Source organism: Episyrphus balteatus, chromosome 4, assembly GCF_945859705.1.
Source record: "Episyrphus balteatus chromosome 4, idEpiBalt1.1, whole genome shotgun sequence".
Classification (NCBI taxonomy): Eukaryota; Metazoa; Arthropoda; class Insecta; order Diptera; family Syrphidae; genus Episyrphus; species Episyrphus balteatus.
Window position 1 is genome coordinate 30,970,051 of NC_079137.1, and position 14,270 is coordinate 30,984,320.

At 32.0% G+C, this 14,270-nt stretch overlaps 2 non-coding genes across 2 annotated transcripts; one reads left to right on the forward strand and one right to left on the reverse strand.

Moving 5' to 3' along the window:
- Positions 1-8,817: 8,817 nt before the first annotated feature.
- Positions 8,818-8,890, forward strand: Trnav-aac (transfer RNA valine (anticodon AAC)). Its single transcript has one exon. It is a non-coding gene; the product is annotated as a tRNA-Val (tRNA).
- A 3,495-nt stretch (positions 8,891-12,385) lies between these two features.
- Trnav-aac (transfer RNA valine (anticodon AAC)) lies at positions 12,386-12,458 on the reverse strand. The gene has a single exon. It is a non-coding gene; the product is annotated as a tRNA-Val (tRNA).
- Positions 12,459-14,270: the final 1,812 nt, after the last annotated feature.

Sequence of the window (14,270 nt, forward strand, 5' to 3'; positions counted from 1 at the left end):
TGACTATAAGCCGTTCAACTATGACGTCGATGGTTTTTTTTTTTTTTCTCGAATTTAAATATGGATTTTTTCCGTATTGTGACAATGAATAGCGGAGGATTTGTAAATAATTAATTATTAAAAGTTGAATGAGTTTTATTTATTTTCTTTAAGTGGGTGAGAAAGGTGATTTACCGGTGATCTGATGGTCATTAGTAAATATTGTGAGTCAACTTAATTGCATGAGATTGGATTCGATTGAAATGTGACAGTATTTAATTGTTTTGGTTTATGCATTTCTTCCGAATCATAATGCGTGCTGATTCATTTGGGGAATTGTCATAAGTCTTTATCGGTCATCTGGTTTAAGCTTTCAAAAACTTTACCACTTCTTATTCTTGGAAACATAAGAAATTGTTGTTTTTTGAAAAGTTTATAACCAATGTTAAAGAAGAGAAAGCTTTCATTTAGTTAAGTGATTTATGTTCATAATATGGACATTATTTTATTTGTATTTTTTGATCAGGGGATCCACCTGTGTGACACCGGTAACCAGGGGCGTACACTCCCTTGGGGCAAGCGGGGCGACGCCCCGGGGCCCCAACCGACCTCAGGGCCCCCACTGGAGACAATGCAGAGAAGGAAACTGTTAGCATAAATTGAGTTACGAAGTAAATTAAAATGTATTTGAATCACTTCGGATACAAGGGAGACAAATTATGTCATTCAGTGTAATGTATAATGCATTGGTAGCCACACAATATATATTGATTTGATAAAAAGGTTACCCCAGGGGCCCCAAAAAAAAAATAAGCTGCTTTTTTAAAAGAAAAATTATAATTTTATCTAAGGGCCCCAAAAAATATTACTTAAAAAATCTTTGCAACCACAAATAATACATTAGTGGCCCCAAAAAAGCAAAAAACAATTTCAAGCCAGGGCCCTGCAGGGGCCCCAAATGCCTTTACTTCAGGACTTAAAAGAATTAAATAAAAAAAAATAGCTTTTTAAATTAAATTACATTTGTTGATGGATTACTAAATATTACTTTAGAAGTCCCAAAAAATATGACTTCGGGGATCCAAAAATATTATATGAAGGGTCCCAAAAAATAATTTTTCAGGAACCCCTTTAGTTGAAAGGCAATCAAATATCTATTAGATACTAAGGAGCCCAAAAATATTCATCAAATTTTCTGATGACATGAAAAATATTATTTGAGGACCCTCAAAAGCTATTACTTCAGGGGTTCAAAACAATCAAATGGAAAATTAAATATCAATTTAATGGCCCCAACATAAATACATCAGGGCCCAAAATAAAAACATTACGTTATTGATGGCATTCCGAATATTACATCAGAACAGAGGCCCCAATACCTATTAATTCTTGCCTCCAAAAAAAATTATATTATATTAGGGGCCTCTAAGCACTTAATTTTGAGGCCCCAAAAATAATTTTTCAGGGGCCCCAAAAGAAATAAACTATGTTTGATGATCAAATGTGTACACATTACTTCAGAACATAGGCCCTAAGAACTATCAATTCTAAGCTAAAAAAAAATTTTATTTTTCAGGGGCCCCAAAATAAATTATGTCTGATGATGGAAAATCAAATATGTATTTATTACTTCAGAACAGAGGCCTCAAGAACTATCAATTCTAAGCTAAAAAAAATTTATTTTAGGGGTCTCTAAATATTTAATTTTGGGGGCCCCTAGAACAAGTATTTACTACTTTTATGATAGAAATTTTAAGTAAGTATAGGAAAGTGCATTACGAATATATTAAAACATTAAAATAAACCTAAAAATAAATAAGCCATACAAAAAAAAATGTATTGCGTATACCTACTTTTTTGTATCTAAGGGGCCCATAAATATCAAAGGGGCCCCAAAATTTAGTCTTGCCCCGGGGCCCCGACGACTCAACGTACGCCACTGCCGGTAACCAAGTTTATTTTGGCAAATCCAACGGAATAATAGCTGGATTTTGAATAAAACCTAATTACCAGTTATCTGGTTTTTATATTTGGAATACTTGTTATGGGAATAGCCTTGTTTTCATGTTAACTAAAATTGACGTATCTACATAAATTGTCAGTTTTTATGACCTCTCGACATTATTTAATTTTTTTTTTATTTGAAACACAACATTGTTAAATGTACAAGAGAAGAACTGACCTCAAAAACATTCCTGCATTTCTGCCAACTTAAAAAAATGGAAATATATTTGTGGTCCGGGGAAGAGCCTTATAGCCCAAACAAAATGTATTTTCGCTTCGGAAAAATGCCAGTTAAGTTATTTAAATGCAATAATTTTGAGATACCTATATGTCAAAGACCATAAGGGTTTGGGATCGCGTCAAAAAATATTCAAGGTCTAGTTTCGAAAATATCGTTTTAGAATATTACGCTGACAACTATCAAAAAGAATAACATGGGTACCTACAATAAAATTTTGTAGATTTATAAAATAGTATCAAAAATAAATTTCAACACTTTTTCTCCCTAAATTAATCGTTCAGAATAGTGTTTTTCAATCTGATTTAATACCCAAATCTTTTTGAGTATTTAATTTTACAGTCAACTGAAAAATATTAGCATTAAGAAAATAAATATTTATTACAAGTAAAAAAATTTTGCATTAAAAAAAAAATGTTATTGCAACTGAAAAATATTTGCATTGAAAATGAAATATTTATTGCAGATAAAAATAATTTGCATTAAAAAAATTTTTGTGCAAATAAAAAATTTTCTGCATTGAAAAGAAAATCAATGCAAAATGTGTGCATCAAATATTTTTTTTTAATATTCGTCAAATTTCTTACAATTTTGGCTATTTGAACATACATTAGGTTCTATATCATACTTAAAATAGCTTATGTATGGTCAAATAGCCAAAATTGTAAGAAATTCGACGAATATAAAAAAAAAATTTAAGCATTTAATTTTTTATTTGCAGTAAATTTTTTTAATGCAAAATATGCAATGAAATATTTTTTTTTCAATGCAAATATTTTTCAGTTGCAATAACATTTTTTCTAATGCAAATTTTTTTACTTGCAATAAATATTTTTGGTTTATATTTTTCAGTTGCAATAATTATTTTTTTAGTGCAAATTTTTTTAAGTTGCAATTTTTTTTTATTTGCAATAAATATTTTTTTTTAGGTTCAAATGCATTTTTTTTTTTCAATTTTCATGGTTCAATCAGGTTCATATAATAAGAAAAAAAAAATGGTTTCTCGTGTTTTTAAGATGCGCAACATGAATTCAGGATACCGTTTAATAAAAAAAAACCTGAGGGACCAAAATCTAGTAGACCGACTTACAAAAATTGTCGGTTAGTATTCCTGTGATTTCATCGTTCTAAAGGTGTTCTTTCCTGCTGGAAAAACCACTGCGTAAACTTTTTCATCTATCCTGCTCTACAGGTCTATTCTCGAGTAGATGGAAAACAGCACGTGTCATGTCCGTCAATTAAAAAGCCAAATCTTTTCCAACCTTCAACAATCTTTTCCAAGCCCGCAAAATAAATTCTGATGCACCCCAGGGCTCTGTTTTGTCTCCGTTTCTCTTTCTCATTTTTATAAATGATCTCCTTTCTGAAACTTTCTTTCTGTTTTGCTAATGAATCTCAATTTTGTTAGCTATGGGTTAAATTGGGTGTTTAATCTGATACGAGGATAACCTCGTACTGAAAAACTGGGTCTAAATATTTTATTTACTTTTGCGGAATAAACTCTCATACCAAATTTCGTCATACGACTATTTTTTGATTACCCACCTACTTCGTTTAAAACTTTTAAATACAAAAATTGATAGCCATTCAGTAGGCTTTTAAGACTCACAATGCTTAGGAATTTATACTTTTATACCAGATTTGGTGATTTTATCCGTTATACAGGGTGTCCAAAAAGTAATCTAACTAAATATGCTGATAGGCCAACTTTAGGGCTCTCAGAATTTGGTAACTTGTTGATCCCATATCCTTGCGGTTTTCCAGAAAAAATCCCGACTTTGCAGCCGGGATTTTTCCAAATTTCACAAAAACTGCATTGAATCGAAAACCGCAAGGATATGGGATGAACAAGTTACCAAATTCTGAGAGCCCTAAAGTTGGGCTTTCAGCATATTTCGTTTGATCCATTACTTTTGGGACACCCTGTATAACTATAATCTTAAAATACAGATCTATGGCACCCAATTAAAAAAGAATCACGGAACTCTTTAAAAGATTTGATTTCAATTTTCTTAATAAAAAGATCCTAAGCTCTGAAACATAAATAACTATAATTCAAATGTCATAAATCATATATACAACAACAATAAATAAGTGTGTGTGTGGCCGTGGCAATGATTTTCCCCTTCATTACAATAAAAGTCATACGTGTATGACTGTCCATAATTGAAAACAATAGAATGCAACAAGGCGAAGTTCTAACATTGAATTCTTATCCTGGTTTTATCCATATCGGGTATTGGAATCTGGAAACACATTGCAATGCACCCAACGCGACACCAAACAACGACATCGAAGTCGATAAAATTGCCAATCAATCTACCTGCGCATAAGGCATAAGGGCAAAGATACCATCCCAAGTAGTCTGTTAATATAATAAGCCTACTGAAATGCACCATCATAGCTACCAGTGTATTAGTTGCTTTATTATTGGTTGTGTGCAGTAATAGTATGGAAAGTAGAGTTCCATATTCGATTATCAGCTAGTAGCTCAGTAGAAGTTGTAAAAATTCAAATAAAAAGATATTTTCTAAAAGAAAACGTGATTTGATGTAGGAGAGTTTTTATAGATACACTTGAATACCAACCAAATAACATACTTTTTCAACTCAATAAAATATCCTAAAAATGTTCTTTTTTTCCAGCACCTAGTGTGGTCAAACCCCTAAAATCAAAACATCAAAAAGTTGTCAAAAAGAAAGCTTTAATTTTATTGCAATTATGAGCATCAAAGTTCTGAAAAACCGATGCACAGTGCGGCGACCAGTGGAAAAAAAAGTAAAAAAATATGATCTTCTTAACGGGTTTTGAAAAAACCAAAAATATAGCCAGACTTCTAACTAGATGAACTGTAAATTTTTTTTATGTAAAATGCACCTACAGCAAGCTATACAACCTCTTAAAGGTAACATGTCAAGAGAAGGCCATTTAGTGATGATCTACGAAGCGCTGCACTGCGGAGTTAAATTGCTCCAAATAAACCGGTTTTTAATTGGATACTCTTCAGAACAGTAAGCTTAATATATTTTATTGTTTTTTTTTTTTGCACTCGAAAGCCTTCGATCGTTTTAATAATTGGTTAAGTAACGGTTTATTTCTCCCAAAAACAGCTTATTTTCAAACTTCAGCATCATTTTTGATTCACATGCATTCATCAAAAAAGTTAATAGGTTATAAAGTGAGAAATACGACCTTTCCAAAAACGTATCATTCATCTGCGTCCACCCGTCCCTGCTGGCTATCACTGTTTGTTTCAATCCTTTTTACACACAATTTGTATGAAAAACGCACTTTTTAAATTATAAAAATAACAATCCTTAGTGTACTTATGTGAAAAAAACTTATAACCGAAATAAAAAATGTTTTTATACACTATTTACTTGTATAAAAAGATCATACAAATCAGGCTGTTTTGAATTTTTTCCATACTTTGCACTGAATCAACACACTGTGCGATGTTATGAAAAACAAAAAAACACAAAATATAAAAAAAAATTAAACCAATGCATTTCTTACTACCAACACAGAAAAAATTAGATCTTTAAAACTCAAAAATATAATAAAACATAATAAATTACAATACTTGGCAACCCTATTCAGGGAAGGTTGTCGAAGTCATCCCTACGTGCGTACGTACGTGTGTGTCTATGGTTTTTCACTCAATTTTGTTTATTTTTGCTTGCATTGAAAGGTAATTGACGTTGCAATGCTGCTTCCCTGTATTCTCTGTTGTTATGTGGAAGTTGATTCTTTCTTGCCATCCAAACCATCTATGGGAACATTTGTTCGCGTCTAGATTCCGAAATGACCACCAAAACGACAAATAAGAAAAAACACAATACCTTAACATGTTGTACCCAGCTGATCACGTACTTGAAAGGTTTTTTTTATTTAATTTTGAAATAACTCATCAAACATCCTGTATATGTATTTACATATATGCACTCGCAACATGTGCGGGGGTGATATGATAACATATCAATACTGCATACAATGTCGTACACGAATGACAATGGTGTTTATCTTGGCTAATCTGATCGACATTTTTAATGCAACTAATAGATTAACTCGGAAATGTCATAACAAAATCACAATTAATTGGCGAAGAATAGAAACAATAACGGTCGGTGGGTGACGGTGATTCACTTAATTGTTGCTTGGTTTTTCAGATAGGTGGTATATGCGGCGTGACATTTGGCCGACTTTTGTTTTTATTTTATTTGTTTTTACTTTCAGTTTTTACGTATTTAGATCTAAAAACACGTTCATTGTTTTGTCTAAACGACACGAGACAGCTGCATAAAGATAAAGATACTTGTTCTATTGCGCAGCCGCCATAAAATCCATAATTGGCTCGAGACAATAAATCGCGTGTGTTTTTGAAAGTAATCTTCTTTATTAGTCGTTTGCGTTATTGCACCACAACGCATTATATATAATGTAAAAGGTGCGTTGGTGTGACTTTTTGGTCCTGTGCTGATGGAAACTAATAATGAGACTTCTTGACGATGTTCGTTTGCATTTGTTGAAGTAAATATTGATATCCAGCAAAGGCGGATGGTGTTGGACAAATAAACCTCAAAGAAAATGTTTACTTTGACGCAGCTGGATTAGAATATACCTGTTGGCAAATCTAAATATGTTTTATTTCAACTTCCACTTTTGCAAATGCTGATAAAGAAAAATTGAAAAAGATCTGCGTAAGTCGTGGACTGAAAAAATGTTTTTTTCAGAAAATGAAAAGTAAAATTGTAGTTTTCTTGCATTTTGAAGTCTGAAGGTAAAAACTAATTGAACAATTTATAAGAAATAATATTGCATTCAAGGGTTTTGGACCTTTATCATGTTTAAATGACATTTTTCTTTTGAATTTGTGAAGGAGTATTAAAAATATATTTCTTTTCGATTTTTTAAAACTAAACCCATCTTAATGTCACAAAACACATAAACGTCGATCTAAAGATCAACGGGTAAACTCTGTAATACCTACCAGAAAACATGTTTTTTTCATTAAGAAGATGGTTTTTTTAAGAGCAAGAAATACTTTAGAAAACCAGAACTGAATCTCTGGCTTGATGCTTGTGGTTAGAATAGAAGAAAGCTGTAGGCAAAAATTTTAAGTGTGCAAAGAAGTGAAATAAAATCCACTTTTCATTAGTTTTTTTTACAATATTTTTATTTTTTTTAAAGGAGACATATTGATAGGAAATCTAATTATCTACAAAAAATTACTTAATAAAAATTTTCATATTCAGCTTCCTTTTCAAGTTATAGACGAAAACACAAAAAATAACAAAAAAAAAAAGTCGAAAATATTGATCGTTACAAAAATTATCATCTTTATAACTTATCTATAGATTTTGAAAAAAAATATCTTTTTATCTTTGCCAGAAAGTGAACTACACATAAAAAATATAAAACTATGAGAATTCTCAAGATTTAGTTTTTTTTTATGTCAGTAAGTGTCCTTTAAAAAGTCGATTTTTTAAGTGTTTTGATACAATGCACTTAAACTTTTGGATTGACCAAAAAAAGTTATTCCAGTATTTGTTGCTTATTTGATAAGCTTTCAGGAACCGGTTTTTTTTGTTCAGATTAGTTGTTTGTTACTCAAGATATAGCCCGAATACTAAGTATGTTGAAAAAAAAAACTTTGGAAAATCATATCTCGAAAACGTTTCCATCGTAATTTTTTTTTAAGTGATTTCCGATATCCTGAGGTCAAAGGAAGTAAGAAAAAAATAGTGGGATTGAATGTCCATTTTGGCTGTAAACCAGTGTAACACTTATTCCTCAGTATGGTCTTTTTTTTTTAAATTTTGCTTTCGCAATTTTGTATCAAAAAATTCTTAAGCATAATTCAAAAAATTTTGTTTGCATGTTTTGAATGTACATAAAGATTGTTGTTCGCAAATTTCACATTGATACATTGAGAAGACTTTTTAAATAAGTTTACATGGTTCCCCAAATTTTTAAACGCGCTTTTCTCGAAACTGTGTTTTCAAAGTCGGTGAGCAAAATTACTCCGAAATTTAGATACTTTTGTGCTTTTGTCAGGTAATGAACGAAGGAATAAGGTCAGATCAGAGATATCTTGCTCACCGCCAGACAGCTTTTTTTGGCGGTCGTCTAGGAGATCTACTAAAAATATATCGGAACCCAATATTTTTTTAAATTCGAATTTAAAGCGAATTCTTTCAATACATTAAATTTGCTATATGTACATGTATTCTTTATGTTTATATAATTAAATTTCTCTTCACAAAAAATCCATAAAAATGAAAGTTTTTTCGCACTTACAACTAGATATAACCCCTTAAGCTTAACTTCATTATCCTCAAAGCGTTGTCAATCCGTGGTATGCATTGGCAAATATATTTTCAAATCGAATATTGTTTTTTTACTGAAATACTTAACACTTACCTTAAACAAAAGCTTTAACAACTATGCATTTGGTTTCTGTATTTGATAAGCTTTTTTTTAACTTAAAGCTTTCCATTTTAACATAACTTCAAGTTTATTTCTTTTGTAACTTGCGTATGTTAAGCTTTTTTAATCAAGTTTGTTTTGAATAAATGTGGGGTGCTGAGATATCTGTTTCCGTGGTGTAGTGGTTATCACATCCGCCTAACACGCGGAAGGCCCCCGGTTCGATCCCGGGCGGAAACAAGTAACTTTTTTGATTGTCTAGTTTTTTTGTATTTAAGTTCAGAATACTATGTGTATTTATATTAACAACTTTTGTGCAAACATGAAAACAATAAGCATAGAGAGCGGACCTAAAGTACCGTTTACAGCAAAAAAGTATCATACTTATTGGTGTTTGCAACTTAATTTCCTCAAATCTAATAGAAATATGCCAACGGAAAGACAACGAACCAGAGATTTTGATTACGAAGAGATACGTTGGCATTTGCCCGTACCTAACTTAGAAATTCTACTCGATTTTTAAATAACACGGTGTAACACTCAAAATATACGCGGGCGGAGACCTATCAGGTTTTGTAGAGCTAGTCGCACTGAATACGAAACGGTATTTGAAAATCCCCTAACACCCCCAAAATCTGGAGTTACGGGCAAAAAACGGTTTTTTGGACCTTCATCCATTGAAAAAATTCTAGCTTCGACAATTTTTTACCCATTTTCGATTTTTTTACAGTTTCTGATAGAAGATAAATATACTTTTTTAACAATGTATAAAACATGTAACTCGGTTAAACCACTTAGAATTTATAAGCTGTCAAAGTTCAAAAATTCAATTTTTTTTGTCATTTGCCCAACTTCGGCATCAATTTAAAGTATATGTTTTCAAAACAACATGCTATTTAAAAAATATATTCTAAAACTATATCTATTTCCCAATTGATCGAGGTATTTTTTATGAAAATCACTTCAAAATTGGCTTAGAAAAAAAAAATTTTCGATTTCAACCCAGATACAGAAATTGGAACTTTTAGGTATAGAACAAAAATGTTGTTTCGGCACGTAGTAGGATAAGTTGGGCGCCAGGATTTGATGAAAGGTTTTTGTAGAGGAGCTCAATACAAACATTTTTTTTCTTTGGGAGGGGGGTCTATCTCCCCCCGTTTAGGTGGGAGGGGGCATTTTTCTAAAAAAAAATTATCAAAATAAAAAAAAATTATTAAAAAACAACGGCAACACTTACAGTAATAAATGATACCATTTCCAAAAGGCAAAATTGTGCATTTAATTCTAATTTTTAAATCAATATAATATTCCCAATAGTTTTTGAAATAATCGATTTCAAAGTTAAAAATAGGGGAAAAAAATTTTTTTAAAACTCATTTTATACTATTTTTGTCCAGACTGTGAATTTTAGTAAATAAATTACTTAAACAGAAAACTGCCTCAATTGATTCCTTATCGAACCGTGAAAACTATATGTTTCTACGTCTTCTAGTTTTTGGGAAAATTGAAAAATTATTTTATCAGATTTTTCTTTTTTCAAAATATTTTTTGTTTTTATTTGTTTTTATTTTTCAATTTTCTCAAAAACTAGAAGACGTAGAAACATATAGTTTTCACGGTTCGATAAGGAATCAATTGAGGCAGTTTTCTGTTTAAGTAATTTATTTACTAAAATTCACAGTCTGGACAAAAATAGTATAAAATGAGTTTTAAAAAAATTTTTTTCCCCTATTTTTAACTTTGAAATCGATTATTTCAAAAACTATTGGGAATATTATATTGATTTAAAAATTAGAATTAAATGCACAATTTTGCCTTTTGGAAATGGTATCATTTATTACTGTAAGTGTTGCCGTTGTTTTTTAATAATTTTTTTTTATTTTGATAATTTTTTTTTAGAAAAATGCCCCCTCCCACCTAAACGGGGGGAGATAGACCCCCCTCCCAAAGAAAAAAAATGTTTGTATTGAGCTCCTCTACAAAAACCTTTCATCAAATCCTGGCGCCCAACTTATCCTACTACGTGCCGAAACAACATTTTTGTTCTATACCTAAAAGTTCCAATTTCTGTATCTGGGTTGAAATCGAAAATTTTTTTTTTCTAAGCCAATTTTGAAGTGATTTTCATAAAAAATACCTCGATCAATTGGGAAATAGATATAGTTTTAGAATATATTTTTTAAATAGCATGTTGTTTTGAAAACATATACTTTAAATTGATGCCGAAGTTGGGCAAATGACAAAAAAAATTGAATTTTTGAACTTTGACAGCTTATAAATTCTAAGTGGTTTAACCGAGTTACATGTTTTATACATTGTTAAAAAAGTATATTTATCTTCTATCAGAAACTGTAAAAAAATCGAAAATGGGTAAAAAATTGTCGAAGCTAGAATTTTTTCAATGGATGAAGGTCCAAAAAACCGTTTTTTGCCCGTAACTCCAGATTTTGGGGGTGTTAGGGGATTTTCAAATACCGTTTCGTATTCAGTGCGACTAGCTCTACAAAACCTGATAGGTCTCCGCCCGCGTATATTTTAAAACCTCATTTTTGTAACACCGTGTAATTGGTGTTGTTACATTATAAAATAATCGTAAAATCGTACATCTCAGACCGATTGTTTAGAGTAAGGTACGATCAAGAATATTCGGAATTGAAGAAAATAGAAGCCGGTGTACCACAAGGAAGTGTCCTAGGTCCTACCCTGTATTTACTATACACAAGGGATATCCCAGTTGGGAATCACACCATAATGGCTACTTTTGCAGATGATACCGCAATTTTGGTACCCGACAAATGTGTCTCTAGGGGAGCAGTAAAGCTGCAATATGCCGTCGACACAGTCAGAGATTGGACCGAAAAATGGCGTATCAAGCTCAATGAAACAAAATCTTCACATATAAACTTTACAAATAAAAAGATAAACAATATTCCAATATTCATTAATAATCAAGCTGTACCTTACGCCAATACGGCCAAATACCTTGGAATGACTTTGGATGCAAAGCTAAAGTGGAAAGAGCACATCAAAAAGAAAAGAGAAGAACTAAACTTGAAATATAGAAAAATGTACTGGTTACTTGGTAACAACTCTGATTTATCAACCCAAAACAAAATAATGCTGTATAATCAAGTACTAAAGCCTGTTTGGACCTATGGTATCCAATTATGGGGCTGTACAAAGAAAACAAATATCGAAATCATCCAAAAATTCCAAAACAAAGTCCTTCGTGGAATAGTTAATGCACCTTGGTACATAAGAAATAGCGATCTACATCGTGACTTACAAATAGAAACGGTTACAGAAGTTGTTAAAAAATACGCTGTATCGCATAATCAGAGACTGCAAAGTCATACCAATTCTGAAATGGTGTCCGTCTTGAATACAAGAAACCATGTTCGAAGATTAAGAAGAACCAAGCCTCATGAGCTTATGGTCTAAAAAGACATGGGAAAGTATTAAAAGTTTAAACTTCCCCCAAAGTGATTTTACAAAGTTAAGAAAGAAAAATCTGATGTCGATCTCTCAAGATTGGTCCTGATAAAGAGGTGGTTTTAGTGGTTAAGAGTCCCACACTACTTGGTGTCGTCGTCGAATACTGCCAAGTGTCTTTTGAAGATTTCCTCCCGTCAAAAAAAAAAAAAAAAAAAAAAAAAAAATTATAAAATAAGAACATTTTGAATAATTTGGAAATATTAGGTACATTTTTATTTTTCAATTCAAGCAAAAATTAATTGTTTCCGCCCGGGATCGAACCGGGGGCCTTCCGCGTGTTAGGCGGATGTGATAACCACTACACCACGGAAACACTTATCTTCACAATTTCACAGTCACATCTTAAAAATGTTTTCCATTTATTCCGCTAAGGTAGAATCTTCTTCCCCCTAAACCTGTGCTATTATGGTCTTGATGTGGAGCAACCACAGCTCTCGCATTTAACTGATCAATCCTATTGACGCCCAGGACCAGGATAACACAACTGCCGCACTTGCAGCAGCTTTTCTGTTCATAAATGCGTTCAGTAAATATTTTCTTCATAGCATACGCGAATAGCTACAATATATTAAATTAATCAAGAAACGGCAACGAAATAGTTTTGCTTCCGGTGTCCATGCATCTTATTCTAGCGTGATGAAAAATTCATAATTACACTGGTCAACAAGGTTTTTGCCACAACAATCAAAATATACTTTTCTAGTAGTTTTTGATGTGCTGAACTCGAATCTGAAGTCAGAAAATTGTTATTGGCCTCCGTTTTTTAATAATTTTTTTTTATTTTGATAATTTTTTTTTAGAAAAATGCCCCCTCCCACCTAAACGGGGGGAGATAGACCCCCCTCCCAAAGAAAAAAAATGTTTGTATTGAGCTCCTCTACAAAAACCTTTCATCAAATCCTGGCGCCCAACTTATCCTACTACGTGCCGAAACAACATTTTTGTTCTATACCTAAAAGTTCCAATTTCTGTATCTGGGTTGAAATCGAAAATTTTTTTTTTCTAAGCCAATTTTGAAGTGATTTTCATAAAAAATACCTCGATCAATTGGGAAATAGATATAGTTTTAGAATATATTTTTTAAATAGCATGTTGTTTTGAAAACATATACTTTAAATTGATGCCGAAGTTGGGCAAATGACAAAAAAAATTGAATTTTTGAACTTTGACAGCTTATAAATTCTAAGTGGTTTAACCGAGTTACATGTTTTATACATTGTTAAAAAAGTATATTTATCTTCTATCAGAAACTGTAAAAAAATCGAAAATGGGTAAAAAATTGTCGAAGCTAGAATTTTTTCAATGGATGAAGGTCCAAAAAACCGTTTTTTGCCCGTAACTCCAGATTTTGGGGGTGTTAGGGGATTTTCAAATACCGTTTCGTATTCAGTGCGACTAGCTCTACAAAACCTGATAGGTCTCCGCCCGCGTATATTTTAAAACCTCATTTTTGTAACACCGTGTAATTGGTGTTGTTACATTATAAAATAATCGTAAAATCGTACATCTCAGACCGATTGTTTAGAGTAAGGTACGATCAAGAATATTCGGAATTGAAGAAAATAGAAGCCGGTGTACCACAAGGAAGTGTCCTAGGTCCTACCCTGTATTTACTATACACAAGGGATATCCCAGTTGGGAATCACACCATAATGGCTACTTTTGCAGATGATACCGCAATTTTGGTACCCGACAAATGTGTCTCTAGGGGAGCAGTAAAGCTGCAATATGCCGTCGACACAGTCAGAGATTGGACCGAAAAATGGCGTATCAAGCTCAATGAAACAAAATCTTCACATATAAACTTTACAAATAAAAAGATAAACAATATTCCAATATTCATTAATAATCAAGCTGTACCTTACGCCAATACGGCCAAATACCTTGGAATGACTTTGGATGCAAAGCTAAAGTGGAAAGAGCACATCAAAAAGAAAAGAGAAGAACTAAACTTGAAATATAGAAAAATGTACTGGTTACTTGGTAACAACTCTGATTTATCAACCCAAAACAAAATAATGCTGTATAATCAAGTACTAAAGCCTGTTTGGACCTATGGTATCCAATTATGGGGCTGTACAAAGAAAACAAATATCGAAATCATCCAAAAATTCCAAAACAAAGT